The sequence below is a fragment of the Pleurodeles waltl genome, chromosome 1_2, assembly GCF_031143425.1.
Source record: "Pleurodeles waltl isolate 20211129_DDA chromosome 1_2, aPleWal1.hap1.20221129, whole genome shotgun sequence".
In the NCBI taxonomy this organism is placed as follows: Eukaryota; Metazoa; Chordata; class Amphibia; order Caudata; family Salamandridae; genus Pleurodeles; species Pleurodeles waltl.
Genome location: NC_090437.1, coordinates 48101070 through 48124595, shown reverse-complemented (window position 1 = coordinate 48124595; position 23526 = coordinate 48101070).

Below are 23526 nucleotides of genomic sequence, written 5' to 3'. Positions count from 1 at the left end.
TCTTTGCAGATAGTGGTAGAAATGGGTAGAAAACCAATGGTGGATCCCAGAAAGCTATACATTTCTGAAAAGTAGACACAATTCTGAATTCCGCAAGGGGTCATTTGTATAGATCCTTGAAGGTTTTGTTATAGAAAGTAACAGTTCAAATACACACATATTGGAATTGAGTTGAAAAAACCAGCCATTTGGGTCTATGTGTTCATCTGTAGTTTCTTCGAACTCTATGGCAGATTTTTGAATGCAATATACCATTGCGCCCACTGGACCCGTCTTTTCGTGGGGATGTAGAAGGCTTGTAAATTCATTAAGAAACCTATGTTCTCAGAGCCAATAACTGAGGTGCACCTTGTAACGGTTTTCCAAAATCTTGTGGGGTGCACATGAAGCGACCCTTGACCCCAGGGTAGGTCGCTCCCCCGTCCTCACAGCGCCACCAGACCTGTGTGCCTTCTCCCTATTACTGTCTGCCCGCTTGGTTTTGCCTGTGTGTGCCCTTTGCTTTCTGCCTGTTGTGATCGCGCTCCCCTCTCTCCGTGTACCCCGAGTGTGTGCCCTTTGCTGTCTGCCTGCTTGGTTTTGCCTGTGTGTGCCCCTCGCTGCCTGCTTGTTGTGATCGCGCCCCCCTTCTCTCCGTGTACCCCGAGTGCCTGCCTTCGCCGAGTGTCCCCGCCGCCCCCCCGTCCTTCCGCCGCCTTTTCTCCTCGTTTTCCGCGTTTTTTTCACGTTTTTCGTACCTTTTTCGGTACTTTTTCGTTTATAGGCCTCCTCGCCACTCTCGAGGCTTCCCGCCGTTGCTTTCCCGCTTTTTCACCTACCCGCTCACCTCCCGCCTCCCAGCTAACCCCGCCTCCCCGGCTACCCCTTAAATGGCGGCCGCTGCGAGGCCGCGCAGCGGACGCGCGCAGCGGTCGCGCCGCTGGCGCGCCGAAGGCGCGCCTAAGGCAAGCCCGTCTGCGCCCGTCCGCGCCTGGACCACGCCCAGCGCCCGACCCCCTGGTCCCCGCGCCTCCCGCCTGACCTACGACTCCACCACGCTCACCAAACTCAACCCTGGCCGCACGCCGGGCTGCTATCGCGCCACCCCGAAACGGACCCACGGATCCTTCACCTGCAACAACTGCCGCTTCACCTGCCTTCGGGCCCACTCCGCTCCCGCCAAGAACAACCCCCCCAGAAGCAATCTCCACTGCATCCTGGTCAACACCCGATCCATCCACAGGCACGCCATCGAACTGTGGAACCTCATCAACTCAACAAACCCGGACATCGCCTTCCTCACCGAGACCTGGATGAACCCCTCCTCGGCACCCGACATCGCCATAGCCATCCCCGACGGCTTCAAAATCATCCGGAAAGACCGCACCAACCGCATCGGAGGAGGCATCGCCATCGCACACAAAAACTCCATCCGCATCTCGACCCACACCGACGACTCACTCCCCGACGCCGAACATCTCCACTTCACGATCCACAGCGACCCCAAGACCACCCTCAGAGGCACCCTCATGTACAGACCACCAGGACCCCGCGCCAAGTTCAGCGAAGACATCGCAGACTTTGTCAACCCTCACGCACTCCTATCCACCGACTACATCCTCCTAGGAGACCTCAACTTTCACCTGGAGAACCTCACCGACAAAAACACCACCGCCCTACTGGACAACCTCGCCAACCTGGGACTGAAACAACTAGTCAACACACCCACCCACCACGCCGGACACACGCTCGACCCCATCTTCTCCTCCAGCAAACACATCACCGTCAGCCATACCACCGAACTCACCTGGTCGGACCACAGCTGTGTCCACTTCAGCTTCAAGAAGACCACCGTGCTTCACCACACCCAGCAACCACCAAGAAGACACTGGAATCGTATCACCACTGAACAGCTCGCAGCAACCCTCTCCCAGAACCAACCCACCAGCACCACCGACCCAAACGAAGCTGCCAACAACCTCACAAGCTGGATCTCTGACTGCGCCAACCTCCTGGCCCCCCTGAAGACTCAAGCCAACACCAACAACCACAAGAAAAACTCCTGGTTCACCCCCGACCTCAAGAACTCCAAGAAAGAATGCCGCGCCCGCGAGAAGGCGTGGCGCCTCAACCAGACCGAAGAGAACATGTCAGCTCTCAAGGACGCCACCCGCCAACACCACCAACACCTCCGCGCTGCACGAAAAACAGCCTACCGGAACAGACTTGACAACAACGCCCACAACAGCAAGGAACTATTTGGCATCGTCAAAGAGCTCTCCAACCCGGACGCAGAAAACAACCCTATTCCCCCCTCACAGGACCTCTGCGACTCCCTCGCAAACTTCTTCCACCACAAGATCATCGACATATACAACAGCTTCCCGACCCCCAACGCAAACCCCCACCCGGAACCCGCCACCGACATCACCACCATCCTCACCTGGAGCCCTACCACCACCAAGGAGACCACCCGCGTCATGAACTCGATCCACTCCGGATCCCCATCAGACCCCTGCCCGCACCACATCTACAACAAGGCCGACAACATCATCGCACCCCACCTCCGAGACGTCATCAACGCCTCCCTCACCGCCGCCACCTTCCCGGAGAGCTGGAAACACGCAGAGCTCAACGCCCTCCTAAAGAAACCTACAGCAGACCCCACCGAACTCAAAAACTTCCGGCCCATCTCTCTCCTTCCATTCCCCGCCAAAGTGATTGAGAAAATCGTCAACGCTCAACTCACCACCGCCCTGGAAACCAACGACTCCCTCGACCCCACACAGTTCGGTTTCAGGGCCAACCACAGCACCGAAACCGCCCTCATCGCAGCCACGGACGACATCCGAGCCCTGACCGACAAGGGAGAAACCGTGGCCCTCATACTCCTGGACCTCTCTGCAGCCTTCGACACGGTCTGCCACCGCACCCTGATACACCGCCTCAGCAACGCCGGCATCAGAGGCAAGGCCCTGGAATGGATCGTCTCCTTCCTCTCCGGAAGGACTCAGAGAGTCCGCCTGCCCCCCTTCAGATCCACAGCCACGGAGATCATCTGCGGCGTACCCCAAGGATCCTCCCTCAGCCCCACTCTCTTCAACGTCTACATGACCCCCCTGGCGAACATCGCACGCAAACACGGACTCGACCTCATATCCTACGCCGACGACACCCAGCTCATCTTATCCCTCACAAACAACCCCACCTCAGCTAGGACCAGACTACATGAAGGAATGAAGGAAGTAGCGAACTGGATGACAGACAGCCGGCTTAAACTGAACACAGATAAGACGGAGGTCCTCATCCTCGGCCCTACTCCCGCCGCATGGGACGACTCCTGGTGGCCCCCCGCCCTAGGCAGCACTCCCCAACCCACCGACCACGCACGCAACCTCGGCTTCATCCTGGACTCATCCCTCTCCATGACCAGACAGGTCAACTCGGTGACCTCTGCATGCTTCAACACCCTCCGCATGCTCCGCAAGATCTTCCGCTGGATCCCCACCGACACCAGGAAGACCGTCACCCACGCCCTCGTCACCAGCCGCCTGGACTACGGGAACACCCTATACGCCGGCATCACCACCAAGCTGCAGAGGAAACTACAACGGATCCAGAACGCTGCCGCACGACTCATCCTGGACATACCCCGCCACCACCACATTTCCGGACACCTGAAGAGACTTCATTGGCTCCCAGTCAACAAGAGGATCACCTTCCGACTCCTCACCCACGCACACAAAGCCCTCCACGACCTCGGACCCAAAATCATCAACAACCGCGTCTCCTTCTACACCCCTCCGCGCACTCTACGCTCGACCGGACAGGCCCTGGCAGCCGTACCCCGCATCCGCAAAGCCACCGCCGGAGGAAGATCCTTCTCTTTCCTAGCAGCGAAAACCTGGAACTCTCTGCCCAGCCACCTTCACGCTATACCTGACCACCTCTCCTTCAGAAGGCAGCTCAAGACCTGGCTCTTCGAGCACTGACCCCCCCCCCTCCAGCGCCTTGAGACCCTTTATGGGTGAGTAGCGCGCTTTATAAATGCGATTGATTGATTGATTGATTGAAGCACACCATCCTGGACTCCGTGTTTCGTTTTCAGAAGTGTCTGAGCCTGGTAGGTTTCGCCAGGTGGCAGCCTATCGAGTCCAAAAAGTGCAGCTACTCACCATTGCAAGTGGGACAATATTGGGAGTTAGCTAAACTCTCCTGGCTCAAATGTAAAATCAACACCCAAAATAGTCACATGTCCTCTTGCTTGCCACTGGGAGGAGATGCTTTAGACTGTGGGAAGGGGGAAGACTGTTGCTTCCTTTAGTTGGGGTGGGGGCATAACCATACCCACTCCTCTTTTTTAATTTCCTGGCATTAGTGGGCTGTCTGCCCCCACAGGGGGCATATCGGGCGTAATAACTCCCATTTGCCCCTCAGGGGGCACAAAGATCATGTCCCCATTTATCTGGGGTAGAGGAAGGGCCATGCCCATAATGAACAGCCCCCACCCCTCTTTTTTGTAAAAACAAAATTCCCTGCTGTCTAGTAAGTGTTCTCCCTCATGGGGGGGGGAATAAGGGATAATTACCGCAGAAGGACTTTGGTACCCATTTATGTGGAGTGGGGTCATAGCCATGCCCATGGCAGCCCCATCCCTCTTTTATGAAAAAAATGATTTTTGGTGTCTAGTGGGCTTTTTGCCTCCCAACCCCCCACCCACCTGGGAGCAGATTGGGGAATAAACCCCCATCTGTTCCCGAGGGGTGGCAAAAAAGACTGTGCCAGAAAGACTGTGCCTTCTTTTGGGGGTTGGGGCATTGCCTTGCCCATTCTGGGAAGCCTCCATCCCTCTTTTATAAATAAAAAAAAACTCAGAGGGGGCAAAAAGACTGTAACATTAAAAAAAATTAAGGGGGAGCAAAAGTCCTTGCCCAAGGGGCCGCACCCCACTCCCTGGTGGGCTAGTGGAGTGGATTCCTGCTTGGGGATCCTGCTTGAGGCTTTTCCCAAGCAGGGATCCACTAGAGAAAGGACAGATTATCCCCTTGCCAACAGTACCTCTCCTGTTGAAAGCGGTGCTCAGGGAGATGAGATATGCATCTGAGCACCAAAGGAAATGAAAGCAAATGAGCTGATCAGCTCATTTAACTTTCATTTTCCCCTGTAATGACGTTGGCCCGCATGGCACCCTATCGTCATTTCAGGGTGGAGATATTTTGAGCCTTGGTTGCTGGGGAAGCTATTCCCAGCAACCAATGCTACAAATATCCAAATGAAATCCCTCAGGTGCCTGCACCAGAGGAATTTCATCTGCCATGCATGTGGATGGTCGGGAGCCATCCAACGCACATGAGGACTGAGACGTTGGATGCTTCCCAACTATCTGACGCACGCAAAGGATTAACTAGATATTTCTCCAAGTTACTGCATTATTGTACCCAGTGCAGCTCAGAAACAGAAAAAGTCAATATGACAATCAAAGCCTGACTCAGGAAAATATTGGGTTAAATGAATGCACTTTAGACAGTGGAAGCACATGAAAACAAGTGCTTGGCTCTGCACTTAGTATTTGATGTTAAAATTTTGCAGGAAGAGTGCAAACATCAGGACAGTGCGCGCTTTACGGGCGACGTAATGCAAAAAGCCAATCCTTATGCAATGTAATAATTCATGCATTGTGTGTTGATGCAATATGTTAACCTTTTGCATTGCAGAGATTTATCTTGAAATGTCATAAATACTATTTGCAATGCATTGTTAGTTTTCAAGGCTTTGCTGCAGGATTACAGGTAGTGGTTAGGGTGTGGTCCCTATTCTGAGCCCTTCTAAAATCCTTTCCTGCTGTCTGGCTGGGTGTGGCACGTGGGTGGGGTCTGGGTCTATTTAAAGGACCCAGCCCAGCTCCACGTGCTCACTATTCAGAGGTCCCGGTGCAGAGCAGCAGCATTTTCCTGAGCTCCTGTTCCGGAGGCCTACCTAGGCTTTTCTAGGCCCTGTCCTCATTATCTTGGTGATCCTCAAGCAGGGTGGTAAGACGGAGGTCGGGTTAGGCCCCTGACTCCGTTTTCAGAGATATTCGAGTTTTGGGCCTTTTTGGGTAATCACGTGTGTGATTGTTTTCATGGCATTTGAATCTTGATGTACGAATCGGCAACAGTGTGCACGATTCATTCTTGGCATTTAATTCTTGCAGTAAAGATCAGCAGAGTGTGCGATCATTTCATGGCATTTGAATCTTGATGTACGAATCGGCAACAGTGTGCGCAATTCATTACTGGCAAATAACTTGCAGTTCAGATCGGGAGAGTGCGCAATCGTATCTTGGCATTTAAACCTTGATGGTCGAAACGGCAGCAGTGTGCGCGATTCATTCTTGGTATTTAACCCTTGCAGTTCAGATCGGCAGAATGCGCGATCGTTTCTAGACATTGAAATTCTGATGGTTGAATCAGCAGCAGTGTGTATGATTCATTCTTGGCATTTATCTCTTGTATTTCAGATCGGCAGAATGCGAGATCATTTCTAGGCATTGAAATGCTGATGCATAGTTTTATATTAAAATGCATAGTAATTTCCAGACTATTGAATTCTGAAATTCAGAACAGAGTATAACCTTGCAGTAGAACTTATGAGTCTATCGCAGTCCATTCATGCAAATTAATGTGTTCATTGATTCTTGTTATAACATAATTGCTATTCAAAGAACTACCTTGAGAAAGTTCAATGTTCAGATCATAAAAGGTCATTCTAAAAATGCTCATATGAAAGTTTGCATAATCCTTCTTTATTTTCCAGGTACTCAGAGCTAATAAGGTCATGTTATAGAAAAGCCCTTGATCATTCATGTTATCAGTATATAAATAATTGGAACAAAGTTTATGAAAATCAATGTGAATAATCTTGCTATTGTGCTCTTAACTCTTGCTCCCACAGGTCTCCTTCCCCACTGTTCCCAACCTAAAACCCCATCCCCCACTTGGCCATTCTTTAATTCTCTGCTATGATAGCTGATAGAGTTTGGAGCTGCCAAGAGGTGGACATATTGGGAACAGGCGCAAACCCTGAGGATCCGGTCTCCCTGACAAAGAGACTCTTGAATGCAAGAGTCTTTCCAAACAGGACCAACTTCTGGAAAAATCTCCATTGCGTTGAGTTGGTGTTGTACTTCAATTAAACACTAGTTTACGTCCCTGCATGCAGCAATGCTTGGCTTTTTCTCATAGACTAAAGCCTTGCAATGATGCTGGCATGCGGACAATAGTATCACTTATTTTTCTGCCTTCGGGGAATATTTGCATGAAGATTTTCCACATGGTGATGCAGGTTGATCACTCTAGATGGTATTTAATGGGTTTGTTTTTATGTTGTAGAAATTAGCATTTTTTGCAGCTATGTATTTGAAATATGCTTCATTAAATGGATGGTCTTGTCTTTTCCAGAGAGACTATAGTGCAGTCTTTAATGCCATATTATGATTCTGAGAAAATGCTGGTACCAAGGTTGCTGCCTCTGCAAGTTCTAATTTAGGATTAAACCGTGAGAAGTGCTAATGAGCTCCAGACCCCACTTATTAAAAGTCAATTTCAGTTACCTCTAATTAAAAAATCTAACTCTGAGTAACTGATCCTGCCGGTAAACTTAAAGGAAAGCAGATATGAAATGTAAGCACTTAGGAACGCTTATGACACATTTATGAAAATATTTAATTAATGCAAGCCTTTGAATACCTACAGAAATGAGCCATGACTATCAAAAATTAGGAAGACATTCATTATGTCATACAACTATGAGACAATCACAAAAAGGATGAATTCTGAAATTTTTGTTTCTTGAGCACGCACTCTGTCAATTGCCATGGAATGCTGTGCGAACTTAGAGAAGAGACCTCATTGTTAATAAAGGGAAAATGGGCTGACTTCACTACACCTAGGGGCTGAAAAGACTGCACCAGGACAATCGGGCAATTCACAAGAAGTAGTCAATCTGCATATATAAAAGTAGCCCTATGGATGGGTGCAGACTGACTACTTTTAGATTTCACACGTTGCCAGTAGTAAACCTGGAAAGCTGCACCAGGCGCAGGTTCCCAGGTGTACTTCCATGAAAGGTATGTGACAAATTCCACGAGCTCGCTTTTCCCCAATGCACAGTTCTATTTAATGTACAATTACACACACGGCAAAAGGATCCCGAGATGAAATGGTAAATTTTGTTTCCTCAAGGGCGAAAAATATTTCCATACAGCTGTTTCATGTATATAGGTGATCGTAGATCCGTTCTCCTTTCAATTCTGGAAAGCAAATTGCTCCACCCCTTTGCTCGAGTAACACTTCAATAATTTTTAGAGTGAAAGGGCTGAATTGGAGTTTGTGAGTATCAGCAAGTGTGCAAGTTTGTGGAGGCTCACTAATTTACAAGGCTAACCATACCTTGGTCTGCCCACTTGCCACCCCTTGATTTGGACTTGCTACTGCACAATTCTCAGCACCTGTTGTAGAGAAGTAGTCAGTAGTGGACTCATTTACTCATTCTTTTTTCATCAATATATCATATTACAAAGAGTATCCCATACCCAGCTATTTTACATGATTAAACTAGTATATGCTCGGAATAGCACCCAGCTATAAAATAAAACAAATAGTTTTATTTGATATGGCCTCACCCACTCTATTAGTGGAATGCTTCATCATCGGGTCTCAGGCTGGTCCCTAAAAACCAGGATGAGCTCGAGTGTATTGCAGGAAGCACTTTGGATATTACTTCACCTGGGTCTTCATCAAATGATAGAAATACCTTCATGAAAAAAGGTATCCCTTTAATAGTAGTTGTTTAGGTATTATTAAGTGATCACAGAAACCAATAAGAATATATTGGTCCTGTTAGCCTAGCAACTGGTCGCCATGTTTCAGCCCCAAGGTCAAAGGCCTCTTGGGTTCAGTCTTTTCATCAGGAAATAAGTGCTGCCCTGGCGAGGCTCCTTAATTTAGCCCTACTATTTAGACAAGACAGACAACATGCAACACGCTCATGAATGCATCAATGATGTTTTATTCACCTAAATTGCTGTAGTTGAGCTGAACTAAGGAATCCGATATTACCAAATTGGGTGAGGGGGGCATGCCCCTATAGTCATACATTCGTCAAGGGGAGCATGCAGTGACAGACCTTCTGTGCTTCAGGTGCCACAAACAGGAGGTACTATTAACGGTTTAGCTAGGTTGGCTAAACTAGCAACCAGGTTGCAGAGGTTTGAATATGAGATTGAACATGTTTCATAATAGAAAAATACACAGGTGGACTGCTTTTTGAGATTACCCTTAAAGTGGGGAGGTGTAGACAACAGATCAGGAGAGTGTGGTTCATGGGAGTGTTTCGTGGCAAATGTCGGTTTTTGTAGAAAGTAATAATGGATTGGTTGATTGAGAGGAGTAACAAGAAGACACTAACAAAGATTCACAATTAATGATAATACAAGAGCTGATTTAAAAAAGGCTGGAGAAGAGGGCGGAGTTTCAGAACTCCTTTACACTCATTTGTAAGGTGTGAGGTTAGTTGACCTTGGAAGAAGAGGATATTGAGGTTCTTATTAGGCTGCCTAATCATCAATTGAGGAGCATTTGGAGCAAACTTTGACCATGAAACGATTGAGGGTACAGTTTTAGTGGTGTATTATTGAAGAGGTTACGGGCAGTTTGAAAAGAGAGTGATGAAAGATTGAACGTGGGAGAGAAAACACAGAAGTATATAATAAACCAATAGGGATTTATGATTACATTTTTTTAAATTTATTAGCTTTTAAGCAATAAACAGAAAGAGACAAGATATAGAAAATGGTGAGGGGAAGGGTTCCATCCCTTGGAAACAAAAACAATATTTCATTACACTACCAATTATATGATGCATGTGAGCAGTACACAAAAGTACACAAAGGAATATTGAGAATTATTGCAGGACAATCAGAAAGCATCAAAGACTCAATAGTGAGCGAATTCAGTAGAAGGAAGCCTCCTTCAAGCACAGAGTGGGCTCAGAGGGCAGCATACATGTATGTGGAGTCATGACCAGGATCCATAGGTTGATCTCGTGATCTGGAACGTCTTCTGTATCTATAAGTCCTAAGTACGTAGACATTGGTCCACAGATGTCTTTGGGTCATGACTTAACTGGCATAAGGTCCAAATAATTAGTCAATTGTTCCTGACAATATGAATCATCTCGCACAGGGAGCACTCTGACCTGGGGCACAGGGAGCTGTTGTGAGTGGAGCGCCACTCTGTGTTTGGCCAAAAGGAACAACATAGCCGTGAGTTGACGCGCTGCCGGAGTAAAATCTCTCAAATAATCCAACAATGCAACCTGTGACTCCCTCAAAGGAAGCTGGGCAACAATATGAGCAACTTCTTGACAACAACCCAGAAGCGTACTACAATGGGGCATTCCCAGCCAAATGGAGAAATGTAGCTGTCAGAGCAGTGCACCTGAGACAGCGGGCATCACCCAGTAGCCCGATCTTATGGAGTTGGTTGGGGGAAGATATTATCTGTGAAGAAATTTGAAGTGATAAGCTGAAGTCTGTCATTTGTGGAGAGGGCACTGGATTGAGTGCAGCAGAAATTCCACTGAGCTTCCATAATAGCGGGTGTGGTATCTAACTCCGATGGTACCCAAGCCCCTGCAATGATCACGGGAGCCTTCTCCTGCATCATATTGTCGAGTTATAAGCTTCTTAGGATAGGGTTTGGATATCCTGTGTTCTAGATCGTGAAGCTTGGGGGGGCAGGAAACTTGTTGTGCAGGATGTGAGAGGTGGCACGGAGATGATGAGAAAGGAGGTTGTCAAGTGCAGAAGGCAAAGGGTGCATCCCCAAGCACGCGACTGGAAGAAAACGCTCATCTGGATAGAGGTTGTCCAGTGTCTGAAGCCCCAAGTGGGAAGCCCTCCGACACACGCCCTTATTGGTCATCGCAGGGAACAAGAGATGCTTAGGTAGCAAGATATTGAGTGCATACAGACATTGAAGACCAGCTTGCCATTGCAGGCCACCCCAAGCCCACCTAGCGCAGGCCACCATATCTTTCTCGGCCTGAGGTAATCTCTTTGTCTGGTAAAGGGTGGAAACCAGGGGGTATGGAGTGCCTCAGTCATCCTCCTCTGCAGTGTGTGACTAGAAGGGAATAGGGTGCAGCCAGAAATGTAGGAATCGAGCTTGCGCACATTAAGAGTTGAGGCACATATCTGGGGTGTTGAGGCCACCCTACTGGAATGGGAGTATCAAAGTTTGTCAGGCCACTTATGGTTGTTTACCCACCAATGCAAGGGCCACCAAATTAAAGGTAGGTGCTTCAGAAAGTCTTTAGGAGTAGGATCAGCATATTTATGAATAAGTACATAAACTTGGGAAGCACTACCATCTTGACAATGGCGATTCTGCTGGTCTAGGACAGTGGCAGCCAAGACCAGATTGGTATGCACTCCTCAAGCCAGGTCATTACATCCCCATAATTAGCCCTCCATAACTCATTCACATCTCCGCTGAACCATATGCCCAGATAATTAACCTATTCCGTTATCCACTGCAGTGGGAATTCCGGCTTGAACTGTACTGTGGTGGTGGTGAGGGGAAATAAGATAGATTTAAACCAGTTAATGAGGATACCAGAATGGCCTCTGAATCTGATGGCTTCCCAAATAACAGGGGATAGGTTTGTCTCTTGGATTGCGGACGTATATAGTGAGGCCGTCCGCATACATCAACATCAAGGCACACATCAAAGTGAAATTGAGGCCCTGGACAGTGTGATATTGATGCAGCCAGGCTGCCAAGGGCTTTATTGCAATCATAAAGAGGATTGGAGATAATGAACAGTCCTGTCTAGTGCCTCTGATCACTGCGAATGGGGCAGATGTGGTGCTATTATGTGCAGTCTTGCCGTGGGAGATGTGTAGATAAGGTCAATCAAGCACAAAAATCGAGGACTGAAACTAAGGACCAGTAGAAGACGGTATATGTGCGGGCACTCAAGGGAATGAAATACCTTCATAGAATCCAGTAAGACAACGGCCTCCTCCAGTTGACGATCTACAGTGTGCATAACAGCAAACATCGTGCAGAGGTTGTGAGCAGTGCACCATCCCGGGACAAACCTGGACATGTATGGCCAAACAATGCCAGGCAGAAGGGACAGAAGGCGATTGGCAACCAATTTGGCAAAGATTTTGTTATCTACATCAATCATAAACACGGGCCTATAAGATTTGCACAGACTGATGGGCTTACCAGGCTTCAGTATGGTGAGGGATTTGTAATTGAGTTTGGATGCTATTGGATCTTTGAATATTGTTTTGGGAGACATGAAAAGATTTGCAGTGGTAATGATGGGTGTTTAACAAAGTGGTTGGAGGTTATGTTTGTAAAAGAACCAATTACCTGTTGGACAATTTATTTATTGGAGAAGGTTCTCATTAGAGAAGGTTGACCTTCCAAGATGGTCAAAGATAATGGAGCACTTCTTTCCTCTCATAAGATAAAGTTGTTTTAAGGAAGTGTGGGGTAGAGCACATGAGAAAATCACATGCATGGCTATAAAATTCAACAACATCAACCTACCACTACACTGAAAGGTAAGTGTAGATTTATTTATCTTAACTCCACATATACTTAACCTGTAAGTTAACATTTGGTTGGTCTAAGAATAGAAAAGATATACTTACTCTACAATGTAGTAGCAGGTTAATGTAATGGATTCTATATAATTGTAGGTTCCTATTAACAACTATTATATAATTTCCTTCAACCATGCATTAACTGTTTCATCAAATGAACCATTGAGGTGGCTGTTGCAGTGTGATAGAGTGCATTGAAATCATTATGGAAATCAGTATATAAGGTTAAATTCACACATAGCAGAACAAGAAATTCAGTTATTGGGGAACACCTTTTGTGATGATGATGGGAGGGTGATGGGTACCAGATTCATTCCATAACGTTCATTGTGTGTCTGTGAAAATGAGATAACTACTATAAAAATTCAGGATTACAAGGAAGAACTGGTGAAAAAAGGTGATAGATGACATGATGCAACATCCAAAGTTTTCTGAACTTGCAAAGTGATTGCAGTTGAGGTAAAAAAGATGTATTAGAGGGTTTGTAAAATATGAAGGGACGGTGTGGTTGAAGTGAAATGGTCGTGGGCGGATCGGTGACAGAATATTGTGATCATAAATATTGATAGCAAAAGTATTGTTTTGCTATACATATAATGTAAATGACAAAAACACTGTGTCAAGAATATCATTTATAGGAATATCGACCAAAAACAGCTAAAATATCATATTTGTAATAAATATAGACTTTAAATTAGTGGATTTAAAACTGTTTATTCTTTAAGTGTAATATACTGTTTATTTAATTATTTAAGTACTTTTTTTAATTATATGTATATATTTTTAAATATAGATTATGCAAAATAATGCCAACAATCAACAGTGTTTAAAACATTGTAATTTTAAATGTTAACTAAATTAAAAATTAATAAACATATAGGGCCTCATTGTGAGTTTGGCATTTCTCGGACTGCCAAACTCACGGTGGTGGCAGTACCACCGCAAACCTGGTGGACCTAGCGCCAGCTTAAGATCCTGGCAGTTGGATCGCCGCCTTCACCAGGATCAGAGCTCCCAACGCAGTCAAAGACGTGGTCAGCCAAGGTCGTGCCGAGTTCGACACCACCGTGCTGATCATGACTTTCCTTTCCACTGGCCTTTCCATGGCGTGGTTCCCGCCATAAAAAGGCAGAAGGAAAGGCAGGGTTGGAGGCCACAGGGGGGCCCCTGCGCTGCCCACGACCATGTTGTGGGCAGTGCAGCAACCCCCCTGTCAGCACCCTTGGAATGCGCACTGTCTGCTATGTGGACAGTGCAAATTCCAAGGGTGCTTGTGTGAGACAGCATTTGCCTCACCCCTCTAAGGGCACTGAGGCCAATGCCACCTTACTGTCTCCTCAAGGCTGACCAGCCAAACTGACATAATACAATGCTCCCGCCTGTCAGCCCAGTGAAAACATTGTAATTTTACAGAGGTGAAGCTGCCACCTTATCCGCAGCGTCACCCCCACTGTATTTGCAATCTTAACGGTAATGACGGGATTGTATTCAGGCCCTAAATTAAGAAACATATTTATGTAACATGTATTAATATCTTCTAATATTAAAAATGTTAAAAAATAATATAAATGAATACATGAAAAACATAAAAAACTACATGTATGTATAGATATATATTACATGCATTTGATAGAGAAATATAGTACAGAAGAATTTTCTACAAAGTAAAATATCTAAGCACAAAATATTTAAAGACATAAAAATAAACAACAATATAATAAATAATACAATCCACGCTAAGCAAGCAGTAGGAAAAAAGATGGACTTCAGAGTGGTTAGATCTACAACTCCCATTCCAGTCTTAACACAGTAGGGCAAGGGTTGCACTCTGGAGGATTTAGATTTATGCTCAACAATTCAATGTAAGCAACAATATGGCAATCAGTTGACTTTGGACGGGTTTAATATACTAATCCCACTCCAGTCTAAGGGCCTAATTATGAGTTTGATGGCTGCAACAGCATACCGCCACGGTGTGGATTTTCTTCATGGTCAAGTGTCTGTAAGGGAGAACCTTAACAAGGAGCTAATTGATAGGAAGACAAGTGAAAACTGGACATAAGGTGAGTACTTATCTTATTTCTCTTGTTTCAGCCAGGTCAAGTATGGAGGTCTACCTGCCACAGTTGGCTTGGCAGTGAGCCACATCGTAATACCACTTGTGAGAACGGGGGCTGGACTCCAGCCGTTAGCCACTGTAGCCTGTGACTACTGTTGATGCAGGCGGTGAGAGCCTGGTGGTGGTGGCGGGACTGTGGTGGTTTTGCGTCTGCATGACAGCATGCATCTTAACCTATTCTGTGTCTTGGATGAGGTGATCTCGTCCAAGGCACCGGTTCCCGAGTGCCATGGACGAGATCACCTCGTCCTGCACCCGAGAACCGGGGGGAGCGCTAGCGCTCCTCCCATGGGGCCCACACCCCCGGTCGTGGATGGAAGGGGAATCCCTTCCACCCCCGACCCCCCGTGACGTCAGCGTGCATCATGCGCTGATTGTCACAGAGGCCTCCTCCTTCGCGCTGGAAGCTCAGCTTCCAGCGCGCTCAGAAGAGAAATGCAAAGCAGTTCTCTTCCGATCACGTGGAGGAGGCCTGGAGAGGCTTCAAAGGGAAGGAAATGTATTTCCTTCCCTTTGAAGTCTCTCTCAGCGTTTCAAAAGCCGGATTGTAAAGCAATCCGGCTTTTGAAACGCCCACTAGACACCAGGGAATTCTATTATTTTTATGAAACTGGCATGAGGGAGCAACCCCTTGGATAAGGGTTGCTCCCAGGGGGGGCATTTTTTTTTAAGGCCTATTCTGCCCCCCCTGGGGGCAGATCGGCCTATTATTAGATTTTTTTTAGAGGTGGGGAGCGACCCTTAGGCAAGGGTCGCTCCCCTAGAGGGCAAATTACATTTAGGCCTTTTCTGCCCCCGATTGGCCTATTTTTATGAGGCCAATCTGCCCCCAAGGGGGACAGAAACCACTAGACACCAGGGAGTTTTTTTTTTATTTGGAAATTGGCATAAGGGAGCGACCCCTTGGGCAAGGGTCTCTCCCCTAGGGGGCAAATTACATTTAGGCCATTTCTGCCCCCCTTGGGGGCAGATTGCCCTATTTTTATGAGGCCAATCTGCCCCCAAGGGGGACAGAAACCACTAGACACCAGGGAGGTTTTTTTTTGTTCGTGAATTTCATGCAAGGGGAGCGACCCCTTAGGCAAGGGCCGTTCCCCTGGGGGGCTAATTTATTTTAGGCCATTTCTGCCCCCCTGGGGGCAGATCAGTCTATTTTAATTAGGCCTGGGGGACAGAAACCACTAGGCACCGGGGATTTTTGTTGTTGTTGTTGTTTTACAGATGGTGAGCGACCCCTTAGGTAAGGGTCGCTCCCCTGGAGGGGCAAATTGTATTTAGGCCATTTCTGCCCCCCTTGGGGGCAGATCGGCCGATTTTAGGTCAATCTGCCCCCAAGGGGGGCAGAAACCACTAGGCACCGGGGATTTTTTTTTTGCGCCAATGTCACGCAAGGGGAGCAACCCCGTAGGCAAGGGTCGCTCCCAGGGGGGGGTTGGAGGGTGGGGGGGCAAATTTATTTTAGGCCATTTCCTCCCCCAGGGGGGGCAGAAACCTCTAGGCGCCAGGGCTAATTTTGTTTTTGTGTTTTTTTTGTTTGTTTGTTTTTTTAGAGATGGGGAGCGACCCATTAGGCAAGGGTCGCTCCCCTGGGGGGCAAATTGTATTTAGACAATTTCTGCCCCCCTTTGGGGTAGATCGGCCGATTTTAGGTCAATCTGCTCCCAAGGGGGGCAGAAACCACTAGGCACCGGTGATTTTTATTTTTTGCACCAATTTCAAGGGGAGCAACCCCGTAGGCAAGGGTTGCTCCCAGGGGGGTTTGGGGCGTGGGGGGGCAAATTTATTTTAGGCCATTTCTGCCCCCCCTGGGGGGAGATCGGCCTATTGTTATTAGGCCGATCTGCCCCCAGGGGGGGGCAGAAACCTCTAGGTACCAGGGCTAATTTTTTTTTGTTTGTTTTTTTAGAGATGGGGAGTGACCCATTAGGCAATGGTCGCTCCCCTGGGGGGCAAATTGCATTTAGACCATTTCTGCCCCCCTTGGAGACAGATTGGCCAATTTTAGGTCAATCTGACCCTAAAGGGGGGCAGAAACCACTAGGCACGAGGATTTTTTTTTTGCACCAATGTCACGCAAGGGGAGCGACCCCGTAGGCAAGGGTCGCTCCCAGGGGGATGTTGGGGGGGTGGGGGGGCAAATTTATTTTATGCCATTTCTGCCCCCCCCGGGGGCAGATCGGCCTATTGTTATTAGGCCGATCTGCCCCCAGTGGGGGCAGAAACCTCTAGGCGCCAGGGCTAAATTATTTTTTTGTGTTTTCTTTTTTGTTTGTTTGTTTTTTTAGAGATGGGGAGCGACCCATTAGGCAAGGGTCGCTCCCCTGGGGGGCAAATTGTATTTAGACCATTTCTGCCCCCCTTGGGGGCAAATCGGCCGATTTTAGGTCAATCTGCCCCCAAGGGTGGCAGAAACAAGTAGGCACCTGGGATCTTTTTTTTTTGCGCCAATGTCACGCAAGGGGAGCGACCCCGTAGGCAAGGGTCGCTCCCTGGGGGGGTTGGGGGGGCATATTTATTTTAGGCCATTTCTGCCCCCCCTGGGACCGGCTGAGCTAGAGGCCAAAATCCACAGGTAGGCACTTTGTAAAAAACACCTCTGTTTTCTGTGAAAAAATGTGATGTGTCCACGTTGTGTTTTGGGCCATTACCTTTCGTGTGCGCTAGGCCTACCCACACAAGTGAGGTATCATTTGTATCGGGAGACTTGGGGAAACTCTGGGTGGAAGGAAATTTGTGGCTCCTCTCAGATTCCAGAACTTTCTGTCACCGAAATGTGAGGAAAATGTGTTTTTTTAGCCAAATTTTGAGGTTTGCAAAGGATTCTGGGTAATAGAACCTGGTCAGAGCCCCACAAGTCATCCCATCTTGGATTCCCCTAGGTCTCTACTTTTCAAAAATGCACAGGTTTGGTAGGTTTTCCTAGGTGCCGGATGAGCTAGAGGCCAAAATCTACAGGTAGGCACTTTGCAAAAAACACCTCTGTTTTCTGTCAAAAAATGTGATATGTCCACGTTGTGTTTTGGGGCATTTCCTGTCGCTGGCGCTAGGTCTAGCCACACAAGTGAGGTATCATTTTTATCGGGAGACTTGGGGGAACGCTGGGTGGAAGGAAATTTGTGGCTCCTCTTAGATTCCAGAACTTTCTATCACCGAAATGTGAGGAAAATGTGTTTTTTTAGCCAAAGTTTGAGGTTTGCAAAGGATTCTGGGTAACAGAACCTGGCCAGAGCCCCTAGGTCTCTAGTTTTCAAAAATTCACAGGTTTGGTAGGTTTCCCTAGGTGCTGGCTGAGCTAGAGGCCAAAATCTACAGGTAGGCACTCTGCAAAAAACACCTGTCAAAAAATGTGATGTGTCCACGTTGTGTTTTGGGGCATTACCTGTTGCGGGCACTAGGCCTACCCACACAAGTGAGGTATCACTTGTCGGGAGCCTTTTATCGGGAGACTTGGGGGAACATAGAATAGCAAAACAAGTGTTATTGCCCTTTGTCTTTCTCTACATTTTTTCCTTCCAAATATAAGAGACGTCTATTTGAGAAATGCCCTGTAATTCACATGCTAGTATGGGCACCCCGGAATTCAGAGATGTGCAAATAACCACTGCTCCTCAACACCTTATCTTGTGCCCACTTCGGAAATACAAAGGTTTTCTTGATAGCTATTTTTCACTCATTATATTTCAGCAAATGAATTGCTGTATACCCGCTATAGAATGAAAACCCACTGCAGGGTGCAGCTCATTTGTTGGCTCTGGGTACCTAGGGTTCTTGATGAACCTACAAGCCCTATATATCCCCGCAACCAGAAGAGTCCAGTAGACATAACGGTATATTGCTTTCAAAAATCTGACATTGCAGGAAAAAGTTACAGAGTAAAACGTAGAGAAAAATTGCTGTTTTTTTCACCTCAATTTCAATATTTTTTTTTTTCAGTTGTTATTTTCTGTAGGAAACCCTTATAGGATCTACACACATTACCCCTTGCTGATTGCAGAATTGTGTCTACTTTACAGAAATGTTTAGGTTTCTGGGATCCAGCATTGGTTTCATGCCCATTTCTGTCACTGACTGGAAGGAGGCTGAAAGCACAAAAAATCATAAAAATGGGGTATGTCCCAGTAAAATACCAAAATTGTGTTGAAAAATTGGGTTTTTAGCACAGTAAACCCTTTGTTGATGCCATTTTCAGGGAAAAAACCACAAGCCTTCTTCTGCAGCCCCTTTTTCCCATTTTTTTTTTAAAAAAAACGAAATTTTCACTGTATTTTGGCTAATTTCTTGGCCTCCTTCAGGGGAACCCACAAAGTCTGGGTATCTCTAGAATCCCTAGGATGTTGGAAAAAAAGGACGCAAATTTGGCTTGGCTAGCTTATGTGGACAAAAAGTTATGAGGGCCTTAGCACGAACTGCCCCAAATAGCCAAAAAAACACCTGGCACAGGAGGGGGAAAAGGCCTGGCAGCGAAGGGGTTAATATAGAGGATGGGCCGCCATGCTGTGAGGGTGATTCTACCACCAGCATGACAGTACCAAGACCGCCAAACTCATAATCAGTCCCTAAGCTACAGTAGAGAAAGCACTGGGCTTCAGGGGCTTTCACGTACTATTCGCAGTACATGCTAAATAACAATAGGGAAAGTGTTGGACTTTGGCGGGATACGATTTTTTATTTCCACTCAAGTCTGAGCAACAGTAGGGAAATCATTGGACTTTGGAGAAGTTATATTTACTATTGCTCCTCCAGTCTAACACACAGTAGAGAAAGTGATGTACTTCGGAGGGGTTGCATTTACTCTTCCCACTCCAGTCTAAGCAATATTAGGGAAATAGTATAAAAAGTGTTGAACTTGAAAAGAACTACATATAACAACAAAAGTTCGAATCATTATTTAAAATTATTTTCATATATAATAATCATAGTAGATTATAGTACATAGACGAAATAATACTATATTCATATATAAAAATGAAAACATTTAAAATATAAATTAAAAATGTTTAAAAATGTAAAAATGTAATTACTTATAGTTACATTGAAATCACAATATTTTAAAATAACTACAGAAGTATTTAACGTAAATTAGCACTAAAAACAAATTAAAAATATATTGCAAGAAAAATCATTTCACAGACAAATATCAAAATCACCTACAAATCAAAAATTTATTTCATAAAAAGTGCACAATATTAACAAAAAATACTCTAGTTAAAGTATCTTATATTCAATCACATAGAAAAACAATTCCTTAACATAATTGTAACATATTGCCACCTTATAACCATTAAAAAAATAAATTAAGCAATATTCATAATAAAAGTGTATTACAATTAAAGTACACATCAAAGATGAGATACTTCAAAAAGTAATCAAAAAATATAACAGATAATTTCAATCATCAATATTCAATTAGATGTTTAATTTTCAAAACAATACTAATTTAAAATGCATAATTTTAATTATTCCCCTACAAACTGAGCAAACAAATACTAATATACAACATGCTTTACAAATAATACAATAAAATACACATTAAAATTATCAAAATAATTTAAGAATATAGTGTAACAATTAAACAATTAACATAATTAACTAATTAATTAACTTACCATAAAATTTAGAGTAATTGTAATTTAATTAACTTCCCACCCCATTCCCCTACAAACGGCCTGCTGCTCAAATATAACACATAACTGATACAAAAAATCAAAACAGACATTCAAAATCACAAAATAAACTTAAAAATAACATGTAACAATTATTATAAATAATAATCAATTAAACTATTAATTCACAATTAAAAATAGTTTTCCAAAAAATTAATTATAATTTGATTAACTTCCCACCCTATTTCCCTACTAACCCAACAACCAGCTACTACACTGTAAATTGCTAATTAAAATTAAAAATAAGTTATTAAACCACTAATGGCCTGATTTAGATAATGGCAGAGGGGTTACTGTGTCACAACGGTGACGGATATCCCATCCACCAATATCTAAATCCCATAGGACATAACGGAATTTAGATATCGGGGAACAAGATAACCGTCACCATTGTGCCAGAGTAACCAGTCTGTCAATATCTAAACCAGTCCCTTAATTATAAGCTTGGTTTTTAAAAATATATAGCAATTACACTAACAATATTATCATCTAAAATTATTCTATTACCTAAAACATTGTAAGTAAATTTAAAAAAAACATTTTTTACAACTATACTACTGAAAACAATATTAAAAACAACATTTTTGACACATATTTTAACAAAAAAATGATATTCTTGACAACAATATTCTGCACCATGATATTTTTGTAGCAAATATATTTTTGATATAATTTCTGTATCACAATATTTAAAATAGATATTTTGTTAAAATACCATCATAAACATAGCTGTAGAAGCATCAGGTTGATGGGTAATGAGGAGTTCAGAGGTTTGAAGCAAATGATTGTGGCTTGGAATGCTGGCACGCTTGTTCCCAGACTGCCTGAAATATTCAGAGATTATAAATTCTTCTGATAACATTGTATATTAGTTATATTATTTTTTTGCAATCAGGGTTTTAATCTGGTGGTCATACTGCCAGGAGTGCAGCTGTCTGACTTCCACTGTGAACCACCAAACTCATAATGAGGCCATAAGAAAGAAAATTAAATGAATAGAGAGAAGGCAGTAGAATTATGGTAGACAAGGAGGGGAAATAAGGAGTTACATGGGCCTTACTGTGAAAGAATAAAGGATCAATGTGATCCTGGGGAAAAAACTGTAGGGACTATTTTTCACCATAAAGGTATTTCTCCTAGCAGGATTTGATATCCTTGGAATTCCATTATTTTACAATAAAATGATTCTTACAGAAATATTTTCCAGAATATTTTGCCTTAATGTTGTCACCTCTTCAGCTTACAATTGGCTGTACATTGTTTGTAGTTTCTCAACAAGCTGTCTTCCCTTCACTTTGTGGCAGCGCCACTTCAAAATTACCGCATACCTCTAATAGGCGCTGATATGTGATTTAAAAACAAAGTAAAGTATGCTAATTGTGGATACTGCCCGTAAAAAGTGCATCATTTCAGAAAACCATTAGCAGAATTTCTAAATTGAAAACCTACCAAAAGTGTTTCTAGACCAACGCCCTCAATCGGAGTCTTATATGACACCCTTAAAATGTGTCCTTACTTTGATTTTTATTGATCAGTTGTGTAAATCTCGCCCACAAACAATGGCAGCCTCAATTGTTGAGGCTGCCAGAACAATTCGTCCGAATGGAGGCAAAGTACACAATTATTCCATTTGTACGCAAACGCACCTGTGCAATGTGTGTTCTGCGAGTGGTCAATTATGCACCACGTTTATGGAGCTGTTAATTTCATCTATACTTGTGTGAATCCCTTTAGTTCAGAGACAGTGTCTGTCCCTATTCAACTGCCTTTTTGTTAAGTGCCCCGCTCTGTAAATTGTTGTTCTCATAATCCTCATCAGAAACCTTAAACAATAGGTTCTCCTAGTGAATTCTTTTTTCATCAAACCAAGAGACAGATTTTCTAGTGATTTGTACCAGAGCAGAATCTTGCACAGTGACACAATGCGGTGTAAATTCTTGCATGGATATTTACTTTCCAGAATTTTGGTCTGGGAAGAATCTTTTTTCTCAGCACAAATATTTTTTGATGCAAGGCCCTATCCTGACACAGAGCCCGATCTACTTATCTACTTAAACAGCAAAACTGGACTCTGTGTCCTGAAATAATGCTTCCTTGATGCAGGCGCTGACAAGTAGAAATGTTTTCACTTCTTCAAACATTCCACACAAAGCATATGTGCTGTACTGCACAACACAATGCAATCTTTGGAATGTTTCAGAATTTATCTAGGCATAGGATTTGGTACTGGAAGGATATGATTCCAGTGCAAATCCTATGGTAGATAGCACATAATGTCTCTTTTTCAAACTTTTTGAGAGTTGTGTTGGTAGGGGGATGTTTGAATGGCGTGTGTGTTTTAATTCTACACAATGGGACGGTTGTTTTCACCAAGTTCAGATGGTATAGTAAAAAAATAATTGTAGCCTTTTTTTTCCTTGAATTTGTACAAATGTATATATACCCTGCTGCATCTCCTGTGTTAAAAAATCATTACTTTTGTAGCACTGTTTCTAGAACTTGTGTTAACTTCAGATGCGCTAGGTCATTTATAGGTTTCTTATTTTACTTCTGAGCAGCCTTGCCCATTTCTCATCTAGTGGGTCGCTTGTGTTTCTTGATGTGTCTTAAAAAGGAACTGGACCCCTGCATGTGCTGTGTTGCTCTTTTTGGTCATGTATGCCGTTATCGTTTTTCATCATTACTCTACCGTGACCTTTACCAAATTGTCAATGATCAATTGCTATACTGTGTCTCTGTGATGTACCTCCAGAAGTACTTATGAACCACAGAGGGTAACCCAAAAACCCGACCGGGCTGGGTAGAAGATAATCATTACATACAACAATGCCCTAACGGGGAAAGATCGACAAATTATTTATACATCATAAGGCAACATAGGTGAAAGCAAAAAAACTATTTATTCATATAAATGTATATATATTCTTTTATTTACTTCTACATAAATATCAATTTAATATATTCATCCTATATGGACAGCCCATCTACTAAAACAACACACCGAAGGAAAGATCGTGTGAGAAAAAGTGCTCGTGATAGATAACGTTGACGGATATATCATAGTCTGGATTGGTCTCTGCATAGGATTTTTGGAGGATTGA